General features: G+C 46.0%; 1 long non-coding RNA gene across 1 annotated transcript in view; it reads left to right on the top strand.

The window, feature by feature from the left end:
* The window catches only part of LOC110257848, a 39,682-nt gene extending 22,599 nt beyond the window's left edge, over positions 1–17,083 (top strand). Inside the window, exon 3 of the long non-coding RNA XR_002340858.1 lies at positions 16,397–17,083. This is a non-coding gene — a long non-coding RNA (uncharacterized LOC110257848). The remainder of the gene's footprint in view (positions 1–16,396) is intronic.

The following is a 22,780-nucleotide window of genomic DNA, read 5'->3' as shown; positions in this document are numbered from 1 at the left end:
AAGTCTGAAATCAAGGTGCTGGCTCCCTCCAAAGGCTCTAGGGAAGAATCCTTCCTTGCCTCTTCTTTTTTTAAATTTTTAATTAAAAAAAATTTTTAGGGCTGCATGTGAGGCATATGGAAGTTCCCAGGCTAGGGGTTGAATTGGAGCTGCAGCTGCCAGCCTACGCTACAGCTCATGGCAACAGCAGATCCTTAACCCACTGATCAAGGCCAGATCTCATGGTTCATTACATCCTTCAGGTTCGTTACTGCTGAGCCACAACGGGAGTTTCTTTCCTCTTCTTTTTAAGTATTATTTTATTTTATTGAAGTATTTGTGAATTACAATGTAGTATTAATTTCTGCTGTACAGCAAAGTGATTCAGGTATATATATATATGTATATATATATACACACACACACATATATATGCATTCATTTTCATATTCTTTTCCATTATGTTTTTTCACAGGGTAATGAATATAGTTTCCTATGCTATACAGTAGGATCTTGTTGTTTGTCCATTCTATATATACTAGTTTACATCTGCTAATCCGAAACACCTGGTCCATCTCTCCTCCCACCTACTCCTCCTCCTTGGCAACCACAACTCTGTTCTCTATGTCTGTGAGTCTATTTCTGTTTCATAGATAAGTTCATTTGTACCATATTGTAGATTCCACATATAAGTGATATCATATGGTATTTGTCTTTCTCTTTCTGACAAGTACTTACTTCGCTTAGTATGATAATTGCTAGGTCCCCCCATATTGCTGCACATCTTTGCCCCTTAACTTCTGGTGGTTGCCAACATTCCCTGGCTTGTTGATGCATCATTCCAGTTTTTGTCTTCACATGGCATTCTCCTCTCTGTGTGTCTATGTCCCAAATTTCCTCTTCATATAAAGACATCAGTCATACTGGATTCAGGGCCTATCCTAACTCAGTATGACTGCATCTAAACTTAATTACCTCTGTAAAAGCCTATTTCCAAATGAGGTCACATTCACAGGTTTTGGATAGATGTGAATTTGGGGGGACACTATTCAATCCAGTACACAGGGGAAATGTACTCTCTTGAGAGCTGGTACAACCAGGGCAGTAAGTGTTCTCTGGGTTTCTGAAACTACCACTGGGGATGGCAGAGGAGTGACTGGTAGAGAAGCCAAAGAGGAAAAGCAAAGAGGTAATGAGAATGGTGAAAGGGAAGATCCTTGCTACTTGTTTGTTACCCAGATTTCTTAGTATCTGGGCAGAATGAATGTTTGGGAGGACATCCTGGCCCACAAGTTGAAGCTATTGTTGTGGCTGATGCAGGAAGAATAAAGTATTGTGTATAAAAACCATAGTTGCTTCAGAATGAGCCTGTTCTATGGAGGAGTGGGTTATGCTGTTCCAGCAGAAATTTAAAGTGTGGAAATGGGCACATTGGTTGTATGGCGGATGGGATGTGTAGCACTAACCCAGACAGGGTCCTGCTTCTATCAGGGTATTATAATATGGCTCCTTCCTGCACCTGAATATATAGCTTAAAAAACCATGAGGCCTGCCTTCCCCCCGACCCCAACTCAGACCAAGGCTGACACACATAACACTGCTTAACACTTTAGGACCAACATTTTGCCCCATACCTTACCACTACTCAACACAGTGTCAGGCAGCTCATGTGGGCAGCTCGTTTAGTGTCCCTACCACTGCTCCACAAGCCTAAGTGGAAGCTCATGCGCTGGCCTTTTACCATGAGTGGGGACAGCCGTATCTTGTGAAAGCCAAAAGCCATTCAACCTTCAATACACCTTGACAGTGTCCTGCTCAGATCATTGCTCATTGCTCAGACCCACACATAACTCAGCAAATCAGGAACCAGCTCATATCTGAGAACTGGGTCTCCATCCACATACTTTTTTTTTTTGCTTTTAGGGCTGCACTTGTGGCATATGGAAGTTCCCGGGCTACGGGTAGAATCGGAGCTACAGCTGCCAGCCTATGCTGCAGCCACAGCAATGTGGGATCTGAGCCGTGTCTGCAACCTACACCGCAGCTCACATCAATGCCAGATCCTTAACCCACTAAGCAAGGCCAGGGGTCGAACCTGCGTCCTCATGGATACTAGTTGGGTTCATTACCACTGAGCCACAATGGGAACTCCTCCATCCACATATCCTTGAAGTTTTCCGTGAAATAGCCATATGCCAGGCCAGAACCCATTCTCATACCAATGCATAACACACCCAGGGCCACATTCGAACCCAAACAAGAACAAGAGCCAGATACACACTACAACTTCAGAGGGCATATAGGGCTAAGTCCACACACACCCATTTGGCACTGTTAGAACATGAGTCATACCTAGGCCATTGCTAAGGCCTCCCCAGTCAGGCCTGGACATGTATCCCTGCCCAGTGCTCCATAAACCATGAGACAGGCCCCAGTATACCCCATGCCTCCGCCTGCTCTGCAGAACAAATTGTGATGCTGGTTTCAGCACCAGCTTAAACTATTGTCTACAGGACTGTACCCTCCCTTGACCCTACCCAACAAGGCACAGGACAGTCCTTGCTCGGACCAGGATCTATGTACAGGCCACCCCCTCAGAACAGGGACTCTGTTCTCAGCTGCTCGGGGTAACAAACTTGGTTCATCCTGGGACCTCACCCTCAGCACACTGCAACAAACCTGCCCCAGCCCCCAGCCATAACTCCTTTCTCTTCATTCCTCAGCTCCTCCTTTTATACTAGGTCCTTCCCCAATGTCCCCCACATAACCTGTGATACCTCTTCCATCCCAAGTACCATATTCATATCGGAGTCACCCTGTGAAAAAGCATCTGTGGTCCCATCTCCACCCCTCACTTCCCATTCATTCCTCTACCCTCAAAAACTGACCTCTGCCACCTCCCTCTCCCAGGATCACCAATTGCCACATCCAAAAGTTGCTTTTCCACCTGTCACCTACTGGACCTTGTTGGGGGATCAGACACTGGGTCCCAATGTCCTCCATGAAATTCTCTCTTCCTTCAGGTCCCTGGCTTCTGCTCCTGCCTCTCCCTACTTCTCTACACACCCCTTGTGCCATCCACATCCCCATGGGTGCTTTTCTATAGGCCCCTGAAGACTTCCCCCGCTTCTTTGCACATCTCTCAGGCATCCCCTCCCTGAGACGCTCTGGCAGATCCAGGCCCATCCCCCCAACCGCCGCCACCCCTGTACCTGAACTCGCCTCTCCAGCACAGTGGGACCTGCATTCAGGGTGCACATCTCCTCCCCTCTAGATCTTAGGTCCCCACAGGCAGGAACCCCGTTCCTCACCTCTGGGTCCTCACAACAGGGTGTGGTGCTTGGCTCTGAGCCAGGGCAGGGTCAAAGGGGGCACCTCTGGGGCTGGAGGGCCATGCCTTTGGAGGCACAGGGAGCCGCTGGGACCCAAGAGGGAGGCCTGGGCTCCCAGGAGCAGGCAGGACAGGAGCCACCTCGGGGACCTGCACGTGGCTATGAGAGGAGCTGCTGCAAGAGGCAGGAAGGACTGTCACACCAGGCCTGCTCACAGTGAGTGGCAGCGAGGGCCACCTCTAATGACCCCGGTAAGGGCTCAGTAAATGTGTGTTGAATCAGCTGAGAGGCGTCGGTGCAGACTTAGCCATCATGAGAGGCATGAAGGGCCCTTGAATTCCCGCTGTTAGTAAAGATAATTTGGCAGGCAGGAGAGCGGGAGGCTGCATCAGCCGCTTGTGGGGAGGTGCGCCCAGCTGCAGAGTGAGCAGGAGGGGCCCTACAATCTCAGGTCAAGTGTGGGGCCCTGATGGCTTCTGGGCCCTGAGAGGAGCCAGACCTCTCCCTGCATGCAGAGCCCTGGGCCCTCTTCACAGTAGTGGGTGGTGCACACTCCCTCACGGGGGGGAGGGGTGACCACAGGTGGTTCCCCCCTTTCCTGGGGACTGGGGGCTTTCCCCAGAAGCCAAACTTTCCATTTTCAGGTGGGGACAGAGCCCTGGGCAAACCGGGACAGATGGTCAGCCTCGGTGGCATTGGAAGGAGTGGCGATCTCTAGCAGGGCTCCCGCCCCTTCTGCTTCTTGGAGCAGAGGAAATTAAGGGGGCCTTGGTCTGAGTTGCAGCCCCACTAGGATGTGCCCAGGGGAACTGGGGGTCTGCATCTGGTCTGGGGTGGGAGGAGGGCTGCCTGGAGGTGGCCTGGGTTGGGCCCTCTTCTAGAGGGCTTATCCTAAAGGAGTTGGGTCTCAACTCTAGTTTGGAGCTACTGTGCTTGGCAGCTATGCTGTGAGGGTTAGTTCATGTACTAACCCTCTCTAGGGGCTGAGCCTTACATGTATACATATACCAAGATACTCAATAAGCCTGAAAGTATCCTGAGCTCTTTTGCCAGAGTTCTTAACTGGCCTTGGTACCTGGTTCAAGTATAAAATGTATTGATTACTAGTGTGGCTTTGTGACCATGGGTCCCAGGAATTTCAGGGCAGTTTATACCACAATTGTCAGCATTGTTTGCTTATTTTAAATTGAGAATAAATTCACATAACATAAAATTTTCCATATTATTTTTTGGCCATACCCACAGCATGGGAAATTTCCCTGGCCAGGGACTGAACCTGAACTGCAGTTGTAGCCTGTGCCACAGCTACAGCAACACTAAATCCTTAACCCACTGCGCCACAACGGAACTTCCAAAATTTGCCATTCTCAAGTGTACAATTCAATGCTTTTTTTTGGTATAGTCACAATACTGTACAACCATCACCACTATCTAATTCCAGAATATTTTCATGACCCCGAAAAGAAACCCCATGGCTCCCAATTTCCCCTTCCCTCTATCCCCAAGCAACTACTGAGCTACCCTCTGTCTCTATGGATTTTCCTATTCTGGATATTTCATATATAAATGGAATCATACAATATGTAGCCCTTGTGACTGGCTACTTTCACTTAGGAAAACACTTTCAAGGGTCCTCCATGTTGTAACATGTGTCAGTACTTCAATCCTTCTTATGTCTGAGTACTATACCATTTATGGATATACCACATTTATCTGTTCATCAGTTGATGGACATTTGGGTTGTTCGTCTTTTTGGTTGTTTTGAATAATGCTGCTACATTCATGTTCAGGCATACCTTGGAGATATCATGGGTTTGGATCCAGCCCACTGCAGTAAAGCAAATATCCTGTTAAAGCGAGTCACATGAGGTTTTCGGTTTCCCAGGGCATATGCAAGTCATATTTACACTATTCTGTAGTGTATCAAATGTGAAATAGTATTATGTAAAAAAAGTACATACCTTAAAAAATATGTTATCAGAGTTCCCATTGTGGCGCAGTGGAAATGAATCCGACTAGTATTCACAAGGACGCGGGTTTGATTCCTGGCCTCGCTCAGTGGGTGGGGGATCTGGCGTTGTTGTGAGCTGTGGTGTAGGTTGTAGACGCAGCCAGATCCCACGTTGCTGTGGCTGTGGCATAGGCCAAAGCTGTAGCTCTGATTTGACCCCTAGCCTGGGAACCTCCGTATGCTGTGGACAAGGTCCTAAAAAACAAAAAACGCTTTATTGCTAAAAAATGCCAACCATCATCTGAGCTTTCAGTGAGTCATAATTTTTTTACAATGATAACTTCAAAGATCACTGCTCACAGATCATTACAACAATTATAATAATAATGACAAAGTTTGAAATATTGCAAGAATTACCAAAATGTGACACAGAAATATGAAGCTGAGCAAGTGCTATTGGAAAAATGGCACCAATAGGATTGCTAGATGCAGGGTGGCCACAAACCTTCAATTTGTGAAAAAAACAGGATCTGCAAAGAATAATAAAGTGAAGTACAATAAAATGAGGTGTGTGTGTACAAGTTTTTGTGTAAATTTATGTTTTCCATTTTGTTGGATATGTAACTAGTGGTGAAATTGCTGGGTTATATGGCAACTCTGTATTTAACTTTTTTAAGCATTTGCCAAACTGTTTTCGATAGTGATTGCACTATTTTACATTCTCACCACTATGTCTGAGGGTACCCATTTCTCCAGATCCTCTCCAACACTTATTTTCCATTGTTTTGTTTGTTTGTTTGTTTGTTTTAAAATTATAGACATCTTAGTGGCTGTGAAGTAGTGCCTCCAGATTCTGGTTGTCATTTCCCTAATGACTAATGATGTTGAACATTTTTTCATGCCTTATTGGCCATTTGTACATACCTTCTTTCTTTCTTTCTTTCTCTCTCTCTCTCTCTCTTTCTTTCTTTCTTTCTTTCTTTCTTTTTTGTCTTTTTGGCTTTTCTAGGGCCACTCTCATGGCTTATGGAGATTCCCAGGCTAGGGGTCTAATCGGAGCCGTAGCCACTGGCCTACACCAGAGCCACAGCAACGTGGGATCCCAGACGCGTCTGCAACCTACACCACAGCTCACGGCAACACCAGATCCTTGACCCACTGAGCAAGGCCAGGGATCGAACCCGCAATCTCACGGTTCCTAGTAGGATTCGTTAACCACTGAGCCATGACGGGAACTCCCATGCCTTCTTTATTTTTTATTTTTATTTTTATTATTATTTTTTGTCTTTTTGCTATGTCTTGGGCTGCTCCCGTGGCATATGGAGGTTCCCAGGCTAGGGGTCTAATCAGAGCTGTAGCTGCCAGCCTACGCCAGAGCCACAGCAACTCGAGAGCCGAGCCTCGTCTGTGACCTACACCACAGCTCACAGTAATGCCGGATCCTTAACCTACTGAGCAAGGCCAGGGATCGAACCCGCAACCTCATCGTTCCTAGTCAGATTCATTAACCACTGAGCCACGACGGGTACTCCTCCCATGCCTTCTTTAGATAAATATTTTTTAGACACTTTGGCCATTTTTTAATTGAGTCATTTGTCTTTCTATTGTTGCATTGTAAGCATTCTCTATATATTCTGGGGGTTCCCACTGTGGTGCAATGGGTTGAGGGTCCAAAGTTGTCTGTTGCGGCATGTGTTTGATCCCCAGCCTGTGCAGTGGGTTAAGGATCTGGCGTTGCTGCAGTTGTGGTGCAGGTTGAAGCTACAGCTCAGATTTACTCCCTGGCTAGGAAACTTCCATATGCTGTGGGAGTGGCCAAAAGAAAAAAAAAAAGAGTTCTTTATTCTGGATATTAAGCATTTATTTTTCATAATGGTGAGATTAATGATTTGCACTTGGTGTTGATGTCACACACCCTATTCCTGCCCAGGGTTCTGAGGCTGAGCTTCTGTCCCTGATCTAAGAGAGAAAGTGTGTCCTGCCATGGCCCTTACAGAGGACAGTTGGTCCTGGCCCCTGACTTCTCCACACTCCTTTCTGTAAAACAGCCTTTGCCTGTGATGCATGTCCTTACTTTCTAGCTCTCTTGTACCCTTCTCCTGTAATAAACTGTACATTTGTAAGTATTGTCATGTTAGGTCTTCTGTTTTTTTTAAGGTAGCTCAGTGGGTCAGGGATCTGGTGTTGCTGTGAGCCGTGGTGTAGATCGCAGACTTGGCCCAGATCCCACGTTGCTGTGGCTGTGGTGTAGGCCGGCAGCTGTAGCTATGATTCGACCCCTAGCCTGTTATACCTCCATATACTGTGGGCATGGCCCTAAAAAGCAAAAATAAAAAATAAAATAAAGTAGCTCAATCCTGTTTAACTACTGGGACCTTCTAGTAGGGGAGTTGTGGCTGCTTGTTGCCTAGAGATTTTTGGAAGTAAGAGGATTGTAAAACTAAGCCACACCAGCATGGTATGAAAGAATTGTAGGAGTTCCCATGTGGCTCAGCAGGTTAAGGACCTGGTGTTGTCGCTGCAGTGGCTTGAGTCTCTGCTGTGGCCTGGGTTTGATCCTTGGCCCAGGGAACTTCAGCATGCCACGAGTGCGGCCGAAAAAAAAAAAAAAAAAACCAAAAAACAAAAAAAAACCTGTAATGTGCCACCCAGACAGGAGACATCTAGATGTGAGAGAGGCACAAGGGCTGTCTGATTCCAAAAGCCAGGCTTTGGATTACTTGTCTGTAGTGCCTTTCTATCTCCTTGTTAGGGATTCCTGTCACATAAGACATCGTCCCGTTTTATAGCCTTGTCTCTCTCTCCTCAGAACAGATGCTCAGAATGTTTTTTCCTTCCTCTATTCTTATCTCCCTCTCCTGTTCCCTACTTACCCTTAGTCCTTCCCCCTTTCTTTCTTCTCTCTCTTCCTTGCTTTTTTCTTTCCTTTTTTCATTTATTTTCCTTCCTTCTCTATCTTCCTCCCTCCCTCCTTCACTCCTTTTTTTTTTCCACTTTGTTGGGCCATGCCCACAGCATGTGGAAGTTCCCAGGCTAGAGACTGAACCCATGCCACAGCAGCGACCTGAGCCACAGCAGTGACAACTCTGGATCCTTAACCCGTTGAGCCACCAGGGAACTCCATTCACTCCTTTCTTGTTATTTTCCTTTGTTCCTTCTTTCTTCCATGTCCCCTCCTTTCCCCCTTCTTTTCTCCTTCCTCTTCTTCTCTCCCTCCCTTCCTTCCTTTCTCCCTCCCTCCTCATCCTGCCTTTGGGTTTCTCCCATTATCTATGCTGTCATCTTGCAGCCTTGGGTCAAAACTTCATTTAACCCGCTACTTCACAATATATTGGAAAAGTTGTACCCTAAGATTCATCTTAGCCTCCTGCCAGCACCATTGCTGGAAGGGGATGGAGAACACTCCCTGGCCCACCTCACAAGTACAGATGGGGTAATATGGCAGACTAAGAGCTTTGTCCACGAGAGGAAAGTGATGGGTATTTTCCATGAATCTCCATACCCCCCAAACTCATTCTGCACCCTTTTCTACCTTGCCCTGTTCCCCAGGAGGCTACCCCTTCCATGGTCTGTAACACATGGGCTCCCTTACCCTCTGGCTTCTGGTTAGGTTTGGCCAGTGGAGAGCACTGACATGAGATTGGAGTGTGAGAAGAAAGAGAAGTCAGGGTATTTATTCTCTCTGTCCCCTTCCTGCCCAGCCCTGGTTCTGGAAAGGGCAGCATTCTTCAATGGCTGCAACTATCGGTAGGCAGCCCTTTTGCCCCTTTGCCCCGCTCTGTCTCTCACCAGGTTCTAGTATTACTTCTCTCTCCTTGCCTCTCTGGTCAAGGGGTGATAATAAATTCTTCTGCTTCTCCTCCCTGAACACCTTAGCCTTCCTTATTGATTCCCTTATTCTTGCCCACATCTTCATTCAACTCATCTCAGATAAATCCTTTGAGTGTGCCATCTGTTTTTTGCCAGGACAAGAAATTCCTCACAGGGCGAGGAGCTGCCATACTACTGGGGCCAGGACAGTGCCATTTGTATTGAGCCTGGGGCTTTCCTCCCCATCAAATGAGAGTACTTGTCACAGCCATGGGCTTGGGTTCTAGAAAAATAGGCAAAATACAAATCTGAAGTAGAGGTACAAAAGGCATTTATTCTTTTTTATGAGATTTTTGTGGAAAAGTGAGGTAAGAAGGCCAGGATTTGCTAGGACTACCAGACCCTAAACAAAGAGGATGATATAGCATCACTATCTACTCCTGCTTGCCCCGACACACCTGCTTGTCTCTGGGGGGCCCAGGTGCTCTCAAACACAGACTTCACAGCAACAAACAATCATATCTGAATCAGAGGGAGTGATAAATCATGATGTCATTTTACTTTTTACTAGGACAATGTGAGTACTGGGTGTTTACTTTACCTGCATTGTTCCCAAGCCAGCTATATTGCATCCTTCATGACCTGATAGAATGACAGTAATCATCTAAGAAGAAGACGACTGTGGGTCTCCTGGCTTGTATTAATTGTTCCCATGGCCAGAATTCAACCATGTCTGGCCATGTCTCATAACCTGGAGGGGTAAGCAGCACAAAGATATTTTTTGCATCAATGTCAAATTGCATGGGGCACCTACATAAAGGAGGTTTGCATGAACACCTAGGGATATATGAAAATAAAGAAGATGGTACCTTATTTTTCTTGGGTGTTGATTCCCCTGCCCAGCCTCAGAGACACATATTTCAGCCCTATGTAGAGAGAAGCTAAGGGCATTAGCTGATGGATCTGGTTCCCAACAAAGGTGTGAGAGCATGGGAGAGAGCTCTCCCCTGACACCTCAATAATTTGCAATTTCAGTGATATAAGGAGGCTATACTTTTGACACAGATGATCTTACGTGGTGAAAAATTATGCAAAACTTGGAAATAAGGCAAAAGGATGTCCTTTCTGTGTCACACTGGGACGTTGTCTAACTGACCTGCCCAAAGATTATTTAATTCTCTAGGGAAATACATTTTGTTTGACTTAGTATTTACTATTGATTAAAGCCAAGTCTCTGTGCAGTCTCTGTTAACTTGCAGAAGTCTGTAGCAATGTGAATGATTCTGTCAAGTAGAAAAGGTAGCCTCAAAGGTGATAGTTGGGAGTTCCATTGTGGCTTAGTGGGTTAAGAACCTGACGTAGTTATCTGTGAGGATGTGGATTCAATCCCTGGCCTCCCTCAGTGGGCTAAGGATCCGGCATTGCTGTGAGCCATAGTGTAGGTCACAGATGCTGCTCGTATGCCACATTGCTGTGGCTGTGGCAGTGGCTGTGGCCAGCAGCTGGAGCCTTGATTCAACCCCTAGCCTGGAAACTTGCATATGCCACAGGTATGGCCCAAAGTATATATGTAGTGTGTGTGTGTGTGTGTGTGTGTGTGTGTGTGTGTGTGTGAATACATATATATATATATAATTTGACCATGGACACTGATATTAGCTATGGCAAAGGTGAGACATTCTTTAGGTGTTTTATTGAGCAATGGATATCATTGAGAGGGCTGGAGCAAGTGAGGAGAATGGTGGGTGCTATATGGTAACTATAGTTCAAAGATCGGTTCATGAGGACATTAGAAATATCTCCTGGAGACTCCCAGACATGACTTGGTGAAACAAATGTTTTCCCCAGAGTTCCTGGTTTCATCTTGATTGTGAAGTCAAAAGGAAATCAGAAGAGGGAAGCTGCCCAAGTTTCACTGAGACATTATTTCAAAACCTTTTCATGAAAATTTTTAATTGGATATCTTTTTGCCAACTCTAACTCAACACGTCTAAAACTGAACTTAGGAGTTCCCTTCATGGCTTAGTGGTTAACCAACCCGACTAGGATCCATGAGGATGCGGGTTTGATTCCTGGCCTCATTCAGTGGGTTAGGGATCCAGCGTTGCTGTGAGCTGTGCTATAAGTCACAGATGTGGCTCGGATCCCACATTGCTGTGGCTGTGGTGTGGGCCGACAGCTGTAGCTCCGATTTGACCCCTAGCCTGGGAACATCCATATGCTGCATATGCAAAGTAAAAATAAAAAATAAAAACAAAACTGAACTTATCTTTCCCCTCAAACTTACTCCTACCATTTTCCTTACTTATTGAATGGCACTTCTGCTCACCCAGTCCTTCAAGCCAGAAACTGAAAATTCACCCTGGGCTTCTCCAGACTCTTTGTATAATCAGTATGGCCAACCTAAATTATAAAGAGGTATACTGAGGCAAACTTGAATTACCAGAAATTGAGTTTATTATTCAATTCAGGAAATGAAGACTGTAGCAAGCTCCAGGTGAGTCTGTTGAGGGTACTGGGTGGGCTGCATTTATGGGCAAGGAGTGCAAAGAGGGGGAAGTCCAGCCAGAGTCCAAGCAGTAGGTTCACTGGCTTGATGGGGAGAGAGGTTCCTTAGCCAAGAAATAAGCCCCAGTCTTCGGCAAGTCAGGCATTTAATGGAAATCAGTCTCTTAAGTTCTATTCTTCTGAGCCTTCATGCATGATAGTCTCCATGTCCTATCCTCTGGTTCCATTTTAGACTGAAATCCTTACAAGGATTACTAATTCTTTTTTGGGGCCGCACCTGTGGCGTACGGATGTTCCCAGGCTAGGGGTTGAATGGAGCTGCAGCTGCCAGCTTACGCCCCAGCCACAGCAACTTGGGATCCGAGCTGCATCTGTGACCTACACCACAGCTCAAGGCAATGCTGGATCCTCAACCTGCTGAGTGAGGCCAGGGATTGAACCTGTGTCCTCATGGATAGTAGTCCATTTGTTACCGCTGATTCACAAGGGGAACTCCAAGGACTACTAATTCTATTTAAAAAAACATTTCTGGAATTTCCGTCATGGCGCAGCAGAAACAAATCTGACTAGGAACCATGAGGTTGTGGGTTTGATCCCTGCCCTTGCTCAGTGGGTCAAGGATCCTGCATTGCTGTGATGTGGTGTAGGTCACAGACGCGGCTCAGATCTGGTGTGGCTGTGGCTATGGTGTAGGCCGGTGGCTACAGCTCTGATTGGACCCCTAGCCTGGGAACCTCCATATGCTGCGAGTGTGGCCCTAAAAAGACAAAAATAAAATAAAATAAAAATAAAAAACATTTCTCCCTTCCTTTTCAATCTTCCTGCTTCTGTTTTCTTAATTCAGTTCTTTATCACCTCTCACTTGATGAGCCTCCTCACCTGCCTCAGATTCCACCCTTCTTATCACTCATCACGCCAGTTTAGTTTATAACTATAGTTATATAGTTAAATGTTGCTGGTTTCATCTCATTTAAAAAATTATAATCATGTTAATCCTCTGATTAAAACCCTTCAAGGGAAGCCAGTAAAGAAATGGAGTGGATGGAACTTGATGACATAGTGAGCTAAACAATCCAGAGTGTGAAAAAAATCATCAGGGTGTTTTGTGTGTGTGTGTGTGTGTTGACTGCCTATAGAGTAAAGTCCAGTCCAGGCTCTTAGCACTAAGGCAATTTATAACCTGGTCTGAACCTACTTTATCAGCCTCATTTCCAGGCCCTCCCTAACAAACACCCCATACTATTACATTGCTCTTCTCACTAGGCTCTTCCATGCTTCCTTGCCTTTGCACCGTTCCCTTTGTCCCAAATGACCTCATCTCTCTTCTCTGCTAGGTATATTCCTAGTTACCTGTCAGACTCCTCCAGATGGAACTCACTGGTGTCTCCTTAAATTTTGCGCCATTAGATGACTTACTCCCCTCACCCTAATCCCAACAGTGGTAGTTCTTGACCAGCTTGCTGGTCAGTCTGCAGTCACATCCTCTCAATGACCTCCTACACCACATGACAACTAAAGTCAATATCTGACCTTAGACATGATCCTGTACTGGTGGGGGGGAAATGCTGTAAAAGACAGTATTAGGTCAACTGCTAAAACTGGAATATGGGATGATAAAGTATTATATCAATGTAAATTTCTGAAGCTGATAACCAGGTTGTGGTTAAAATAAGAGAATATTACCATATTATTCAGAAATATACACTGAAGTATTTGGAGGTGAAAGGCAATGATATATAATTCTCTCAAATAGTTCAGGAGAAAAGATAGACAGCTAGAGCTTGTAAATGATAAAGCTTTTGGGGTAAAAAGTTAACACTAAGTGAATCTGGGGTAAAGGTGTTGGAGGAGGTCATCAAGAAGACAAGACTGCCAATTGACCTTGGGGCTGGCCCAGCAATGGGAGGTTCCTCACCCCCTCACCTGTCCTTGCTTGGAATGTACATTCGGCCCACTGCTCCCATAGCCAGAGGCAATTCAAAGCCATAGCCTGGAAAGAATGAGGTGTTGAGACCACCAGGACTAAATATATGATTGAATCCAGTTAAAGTCTCTATGTAAACTTTTAAGATTCTGGCAGGCAGGTGCCATCCTATCCAAGCCCATGTAAGTTGCCGTGTTTATTAAACCCGCCACCTACCAGTCTGGGGTGGTCTGCCTCTTTCTTTGGTCTCTCCTTGCCCTCTGAGTACAGGAGCCAGTTTCAGATTTCACCTGGGCAACTCCTGAGGTTTTGAACCAACAAAAGGGTTATAAGGTATCCTTTATGCTATTCTTCTTCTAACACTCTTGCTGTAAGTTTGAAATAATCTCCAAATAAAAAGTTATTTAAACCACGCAATAATACCTTTATCAGAGTACTTATCACATTATATTGTCATTGTGGCTCCACTAGTCTGTGAGCAATCACAGATGTGGAATGTGTCTGATTCATCATTGGGTGTCTTCACAGGACAGGGTAGATAGTAAGTACTATGTTATGCATGTTTGTTGATTGGCTATAAGCACTCACCAATGAATGCCCTGCAAAGGGTGTATTGATGAGTGTTATCTCCTGGGTGATGTGTTAGACAGAGGGTCAAGCAAATTGAGAAATCTCTGTTGGTGCTCATATCAAAAGCATTTATAGATTTCCAGATGTTATTGCCCCTTCCTTTCAGGGATTCGTTTGATATTACAGCCGCACTTCTGCAAAGGATATATTATGGATTTCTCAGTTCTGAATATGTTTACTTTCCTAAAGTAAAGCCTAAACAATTTTGTGCAGGCTGTGTTGAAATTTACCATTTCCTGTTATCTCTCTAATTGAGCGGACACCCTGAAAAATTTGTGCCACTCCCATACCACCTTCACAAAAAGGTATGATTGTAAGCCCCAAGGAAGTCACGTGATTCATAAAGGCAACTATCCAAACAAGTGTGTGCCTCATCATATCTGCCTCTAATTAAGAGACTGGCTCATCAGTATTCCATGATGGTTAATTGTTTTTAGTACTGCTTTTGACTATTTTCAAGAAACCATAATTCATTTGATTTGTTAAACCAAAAATCTACTATTTGAGGGGTATTGTCCTGATAACTGAGGTTACAGCAGTAAACCAAACAATGCCCTTGTGTCATGGACTTTACAGTCCAGTACGAGGACAGACATTAGGCAAATAAGCACACCAGGGATTACCTTTGTTAAACTCAACATTTCAAAAAAGATATAATAGATTGCTGGGTTTAAGGCTCAATGTTCCTAGAAATGATTTCTTTAGGAAGTTTAAGTGTATACATTTTGTGGTTTCACAAAATTTTGAGTCTATATATCTCCTCCTTGAATTCAAAGTGGTGCTATTGAGGAGTTCCCATTGTGGCTCAGTGGAAATGAACCCGACTAGTACCCATGAGGATGTGGGTTCAATCCCTGGCCTTGCTCAGTGGGTTAAGGATCCAGCGTTGCCATGAGCTGTGGTGTAGGTTGCAGACAAGGCTTGGATCTGGCGTTCCTGTGGCTGTGGCATAGGCCAGCAGCTGCAGGTATGATTCGACCCCTAGCCTGGGACCTTCCATATGCCACACATGCGGTCCTAAAAAGAAAAAAAAGTTAGTGCTATTGGTTTGTCATTAATAGAAGGAATGGAATGAATTCTTGGGGTATTTTCTCAGTAATATATGAATGAGCCTGTGTCAGTTAACATCCAGCAGGGGAACAGCTGGCACACTCAAATCTTTTGAAAGAAGCATTTAATAAAGCAACGATTTAAAAAATTTATGTAGAGTGTAGAGAATCCACAAGTGACATTCCAGAACTTGAGACCAGTAAGGCTTTTAACACTCTTAAACATGCAGCAGCAAAGGGAGGGAATGGTTTCTTGAACTTGGGTTGGTTGGGGGAGCAAGTACAATGGCAAAGCCTACCTGACAGGAAGAGCTCCGACCTACAAGTGAGGGATACAGTCAGTCAGCCTCCATAAACCTCTCAGAGAAAAAGGCACAGGAGTTCCCGTTGTGGCTCAACAGTAACAAACCGGGCTAGTATCCATGATGATGCAGGTTCGATCCCTGGCCTCCCTCAGCGGGTTAAGGATCTGGCATTGCCATGTGCTGTGGTGTAGGTTGCAGACATGGCTCAGATCTTGTGTTGCTGTGGTTGTGGTGTAGGACAATGGCTAAAGCTCCTATTCGACACCTAACCTGGGAACTTCCATAATCTGTGGGTTTGGCCCTAAAAAGCAAAAAAAAAAAAAAAAAAAAAAAAAAAAGTCATAGTTAAGTACGCCAACTTCATTCTCCTCCATCCTTGCAATTTCTTGCCAATCCTCACCATTGGCCAAACCCAAGTGTAAGCCAGATGCAGTGGAGCTCACTGATGTGCATATAAGGGTCAGTACAGGGCAGAACAGAGTGGATCTAGAGGAGCAAATCATTAACAGAAACAGAGCAGAGTTCTCTATTACTCTTCTCTCATTACAGCCTAGGTTTTGTGTTTTTTTTCTCCTTTTGTCTTTTTAGGGCTGCATCCGTGGCATATGGAGATTCCCAGGCTAGGGGTCTAATCGGAGCCATTGCTACCGGCCTACACCACAGCCACAGCAATGCCGGATCCGAGCTGCGTCTGCGACCTACAGCTCATGGCAACGCCGGATCCTTAACCCACTGAGCAAGGCCAGGGATGGAACCCGCAAGCTCGTGGTTCTCAGTTGGATTCATTTCCGCTGCACCACAATGGGAACTCCTCACAGCCTAGGTCTTGAAATGTTTGCCTCAACCTACACTTAATTTTCTGATTGGTTTCTGACCTGACCATCTCATAACCTTTTTTTCTCATGTAGGACTGAAGATCATCTTGGGAAGCTCATGCTTGTCACTGCTTGCTACTTGTGACTTCTGGGTTCTCTTCCTCCCTCATCCCTCTGACCAAGATGTTTTCATCTGCTCTGGGTAACCCTGGCCAGTTCACTCTGGAACACTATTTGAGCAAAGGCCCTCATAGCAAGTGCCCCTGCTATATTTGTTTCGGCCCTGTGAGTGGTGACTGGATGTGACAGGTGAGATGGGAAGCACTTATTTGTGTTAGATAATAACTCAGTCATCACTCCAATTGTTTACCTCCACCCCCCTCTCTTGCCTGACAACCACACTTATGAATAGATTAGGTTCATCAGAACAAAGACACTGGACTCCAAACAAAGGTTCAAGGGATACCTCATTAGAAGTGGGATGAGGAGAGACTGGGAGACTACATGAACTTGAAGAACTAGTATTTCTTGCCCATGCTGGATGATGAAATTTTTTAAAAAGGCAGGCTAGTAAAGGGTTCTGGCATGCCTGGGAAAGATAGACTCCAATATCAGTGTAGTGGCTACCTCTGCAGTGGGAAGGTAAAGAGATGCGGAGGTAGAGAGGGAGCTCCCACTGGGGCTACATTTTATTTTTTAATAACTGAAATTATGAAGCATATATAAGAAAATGCTAGGAGTTCCCATTGTGGCTCAGCAGGTTAAGACCTGACTAGTATTCATGAGGATGCAGGATCAATTCCTGGTCTCGCTCAGTGGGTTAAGGATCTGGTTTTGGCGTGAGCATCTGTGTAGGTCACAGATGCAGCTTGGATTCCATGTTGCTGTGGCTGTGGCGTAGGCTGGCAGCTGTAGCTCTGATTTGACCCCTAGCCTGGGAACTAGGGGGTGCAGCCCTGAAAAGCAAAAAAAAAATAAAAATAAAAATAAAAATAATTTAAAAATAAAGAAAAAGAAAAAAAAGAAAATGCCAGAATTTAATAGTGGATAGTGGGGTGCTAATTATGAAATTCTTTGTACTTTTCTCTATTTAGAGAGTACAATTGAAGAGAGGAGAACGGGGCTTACACCCCAGACATGACCAAGGAAAGCAGACAGGCTAGAAAGAATAGTGCAGTTACCTGTCTGCTAGGATCCCAGTAGTGTGCTGGGAGTATGTCACTTAAGTCTGGCCACAGGCTGAGATCTCATGGGAGTTCTGGAATCATGGTACCACTAGTGGTTTGTAGACCTGATAAAGTTTGTATTCATAGCTCTGCTCTACGAAGAGGTAGTTCCGTGTAGTAGTTAAGGGCCAGTCCAATAGAGTCAGTCTACTGGCCTCAGATCTTGGTTTGGGCACCTACGAGTTTGTTATTTTACCCCTCTCTGTCTTAGGTTCTTCATCTGTGGTGAGAATGTCAACCCATGTCAATAGGTTGTTAAGAGGAGTATAGCCACAGATTGAATTTTATGCTGTTATTCTCCCAGACAAGCTGAGCTAATGGGAACAGTCTTCTAGCACAGGAATGGGCAAACTTTTTCTGTAAAGGGCCTGGTAGTAAACATTTGAGGCTCTGTGGGGCATCTGGTCACTGTACCAACTACTCAGCTCTAGTGTTGTAGTGAGAAAGCAGCTGTAGACAATATATAAACAAATGGTGTGGCTGTGTTCCAATAAAACTTTATTCATAAAAATAGGCAGTGGGCTTATGGGCTGTAGTGTGTGTCAACTCATCCTTTTTTTTTTTAAGGGCCACACCCATGGCATATGGAAGTTCCCAAGCTAGGGGTCCAACTGGGTGTCGACTATTTCTGTAGCATATTTTATTTTATTTTTTATTTTTCATATTCTTTTCCATTATGATTTATCACGGGATATTGAATATAGCTCCCTGTGCTATCCAATAAGACATCGTTGTTTATCCACTCCATATATAAGAGACCATTCTATATATAATAGTTTGCATCTACTAATTCCAAACTCCCAATCCTTCCCTCCCCCAACCCCTCTGTCCCTTGGCGACCATAGGTCTGTTCTCTGTCTACGAGTTTGTTTCTGTTTTGCAAATAAGTTCATTTGTGTCATATTTTATTTTATTTTATTTTTTTGGTTGCACCTGTGGCACGTGGAAGTTCCTTGGTCAGGGATGGAACCTGCACCACAGCAGCGACTTGAACTGCTGCAGTGACAATGTTGTATCTCAAGAGAACTCCCTGTGTCACTTTTTAGATTCTACATATAAGTGATATCATATAGTATTTGTCCTTCCCTTTCTGACTTACTTCACTCAGTATGATAATCTCTAGTTTCATCCATGTTGCTGCAAATGGCATTATTACATTCCTTTTCATGGCTGAGTGATATTCCATTGTGTATATGTACCACATCTTCTTTATCCATTCCTCTGTTGATGGACATTGAGGTTGCTTCTACTGTCTATAGTGTATTTCGAATGCTTGGACACTCCACTTCTCTCTCAGAATGGTGGATGGCCAAGACTATTTGGGAAGAATGGCACATATTCCTAGGCCCTGGTGGAACTCTTGTAAAACACGTGCTGTGACTCCCTTCAAAATAGGAAGAAATGTGTTTCCTTAACACATCTCCACCTTCCTAAGTAGAGTCTGCTTGTGACCCTCCAGTTGAATTACTCCAAGACTCAGGACTTGCTCCCTACCAAAAAGTTTAAAGCAGTCTCACTTCAGCCACACCATTGCAATTTTAGAAAATTCTTCGTCGTTACTGAGGAAATATGGAGTACCTAATTAGGACACTTAAAACCTGCCCAGAACTCAGGGTGCACAGCCACATTAATTCCATCAAAAATAATGGCACAATACAGCAGAAATTGGTACAACATTGTAAATCAACTATAATAAAAAATAAAAATTAAAAATGGAGTTCCTGGAGTTCCCGTCGTGGCGCAGTGGTTAACGAATCCGACTAGGAACATGAGGTTGCGGGTTCGATCCTGCCTTGCTCAGTGGGTTAACGATCGGCGTTGCGTGAGCTGTGGTGGTTGCAGACGCGGCTCGGATCCCGAGTTGCTGTGCTCTGGCGTAGGCGGTGCTACAGCTCCGATTCAACCCTAGCTGGAACTCATATGCGCGGAGCGCCAAGAAATAGCAACAATAACAACAACAACAAAAAAAAAGACAAAAAAAAAAAAAAAAAAAAAAAAAATGGAGTTCCTGTTGTGGCTCAGTAGGTTAAGAAGCTGACACTGAAGTGTCAGAAGTGTCAGAAGTGTCTCTGAGGGTGTGGGTTCAATCCCTGGCCTCATTCAGTAGGTTAAGTATCTGGTGTTGCCACAAGCTGTGGCGTAGGTCTCGGATACAGCTCAGATCTGGTGTTGCTGTGGCTGTGGCATAGGCTGGCAGCTGTAGCTCTGATTCGACCCCTGGCCTGGGAACTTACATATGCTGCAGGTGTGGCCCTAAAAAAAAAAAATTAAAAGACAGTAATGTCATGACTCAGCTACTAGTTAGGTTGGGGCTAGACACTGCAAAGGCCACAGTTTACAAAAGGGTCAGTTTGAAAACTATACTTCCAGTGTTCCAGGAGACAGCCATTGTCCATACCATTATCTCTAGCACATAAACCCAGGAAATATCATCAGCCAGGATGAGGTCATGGCACATCATTGCCAAGGTCAGGACCCACTTACAAACCAACAGGCAGCACCTCCCAAACCAGTTTGTGCCCAGACCAAGCTTTACAGCCAACCATCAGGTAGACATACTGTGAGACAGCAGCCCTTCAGATACATGGTCAAGTTCTCCTGAGGAGGCTATCCTTGCTGAGACCAGGATACGGACACCTCCCAACTCAGCACAGCCTTCCCTAACCTAGTCTATGATGTAAGATCAGGAATTATCCGAGACCCTGGCCATACCCAGATACATGCTCATGACCATGTAGAATGGTATCAGTTTACTCCCAGGACTTTAGGTGTATACCTGTCAGACGCAAGGTCCCTAAAACAGAGCTCAGACCCAGCTCAGTTCTAGGCCCTTTTGAATACATACATCAAACACAAGTGGCCCCAAACCAGAGTTGAGACCCAACTCCTTTAGGATAAGCCCTCTAGAAGAGGGCCCAACCCAGGCCACCTCCAGGCAGCCCTCCTCCCACCCCAGACCAGATGCAGACCCCCAGTTCCCCTGGGCACATCCTAGTGGGGCTGCAACTCAGACCAAGGCCCCCTTAATTTCCTCTGCTCCAAGAAGCAGAAGGGGCGGGAGCCCTGCTAGAGATCGCCACTCCTTCCAATGCCACCGAGGCTGACCATCTGTCCCGGTTTGCCCAGGGCTCTGTCCCCACCTGAAAATGGAAAGTTTGGCTTCTGGGGAAAGCCCCCAGTCCCCAGGAAAGGGGGGAACCACCTGTGGTCACCCCTCCCCCCCGTGAGGGAGTGTGCACCACCCACTACTGTGAAGAGGGCCCAGGGCTCTGCATGCAGGGAGAGGTCTGGCTCCTCTCAGGGCCCAGAAGCCATCAGGGCCCCACACTTGACCTGAGATTGTAGGGCCCCTCCTGCTCACTCTGCAGCTGGGCGCACCTCCCCACAAGCGGCTGATGCAGCCTCCCGCTCTCCTGCCTGCCAAATTATCTTTACTAACAGCGGGAATTCAAGGGCCCTTCATGCCTCTCATGATGGCTAAGTCTGCACCGACGCCTCTCAGCTGATTCAACACACATTTACTGAGCCCTTACCGGGGTCATTAGAGGTGGCCCTCGCTGCCACTCACTGTGAGCAGGCCTGGTGTGACAGCCCTTCCTGCCTCTTGCAGCAGCTCCTCTCATAGCCACGTGCAGGTCCCCGAGGTGGCTCCTGTCCTGCCTGCTCCTGGGAGCCCAGGCCTCCCTCTTGGGTCCCAGCGGCTCCCTGTGCCTCCAAAGGCATGGCCTTCCAGCCCCAGAGGTGCCCCCTTTGACCCTGCCCTGGCTCAGAGCCAAGCACCACACCCTGTTGTGAGGACCCAGAGGTGAGGAACGGGGTTCCTGCCTGTGGGGACCTAAGATCTAGAGGGGAGGAGATGTGCACCCTGAATGCAGGTCCCACTGTGCTGGAGAGGCGAGTTCAGGTACAGGGGTGGCGGCGGTTGGGGGGATGGGCCTGGATCTGCCAGAGCGTCTCAGGGAGGGGATGCCTGAGAGATGTGCAAAAGTTCAGTGCCTGGTCCCCCAACCAGGTCCACTAGATGAGCACCAGAAAGCAACCTTTGGTGCTGAATAGTGGGCACTTCAGAAGCCCTGATCTGAGTGCAGATTTCTTACTATATGATTGCGACCCTTTCTGCCTGGGGGGCTATCACATTCTGTTCTGATTCTTGGCCTGTGAGTGGTTCTTCTGTGGAATAGCAGCTTCGTTCACACATGCTGGGCAGTGGATGTACATGGGCCCTGTTCTCAGCAGTGGCTGCCATGTTGTTTGTCATGTTACAGCAAGGGTGTGTGTTTGGGCCTCAGACATGGCTTCCCCATGGTTTGCTTGGCATATATATAGAAAGTGCAGGCCTAGTCCTAGTAAGAGTCTGTTGCCTGGCAGTACCTGATGTAGACCATGTAGACTATGGCTTCATCCTGTTTGCTGAGCCATGGGATAAGGATCAGAGTTGGCCTGGTGATGTTATGTTTCTTTGTGTTCTGAGTCATTGTGTGGGCATGGACTCACATGTGAGTGGGCTCTGTCTCCTGGCTTGCAGGCTGATGTGTGTATATGTATGAACTCTACTAAAGGCAAAAGTTGCATAGGAGTTTGCTATTGTAGATATATCTGCTTGTAGATAAATGCCTCATTTGAGAGTTCCTTTCTCAGTGACCCGAAGCCTGCTCTGCGCTATTCATTTTGAAGCAGTAGAGAGTTGTCTGTGGTTTTAGGTGCTTTTAAGGAAAAAAAAACGCCACAGCCACAACAATGCCAGGGCTGAGCCACGTCTACAACCTACACCACAGCTCATGGCAATGCCGGATCCTTAACAAACCTGCGTCCTCATGGATACTAGTCAGATTCGTTTCTGCTGCGCCATGACAGGAACTCCCACAGTGTTTTTTCCTATGTTCATCAATGGGATGAAACTCATCCCTCCCAGCCTGTACTGCCAAGAGAAACTGGGCATGGGAGATAACCCATTAATAAGCAGTGAAAACCAGAATGGCTGGTCTTACAGCATTCAAGCAATTAGGGGAGCAGGGACTTCATTTTCTTGTGGGGAGAAGGCGTATATCCCAAGGACAGAGGTGAGGGTGGGCTTGGGGGAATGGATCCTGAATGGGGAATAGCTTAAAAGGGGAGAACTAGGAGCTGGGGAGGCGAAAGAAGGGAAGAGTTAGGAGAGATTTCCCTAAATCATGTGCCACTGCACAGAGGTATCCCCCTCTGGGTCCTAGGGGTCCTGAGGACTTCCACACAAGGACTAGTGCAGCAGAGC

The sequence above is a fragment of the Sus scrofa genome, chromosome X, assembly GCF_000003025.6.
Source record: "Sus scrofa isolate TJ Tabasco breed Duroc chromosome X, Sscrofa11.1, whole genome shotgun sequence".
NCBI classification, from domain to species: Eukaryota; Metazoa; Chordata; class Mammalia; order Artiodactyla; family Suidae; genus Sus; species Sus scrofa.
Note: the sequence above shows the minus strand (reverse complement) of the source record. Positions and strands in the feature narration are given on the sequence as shown.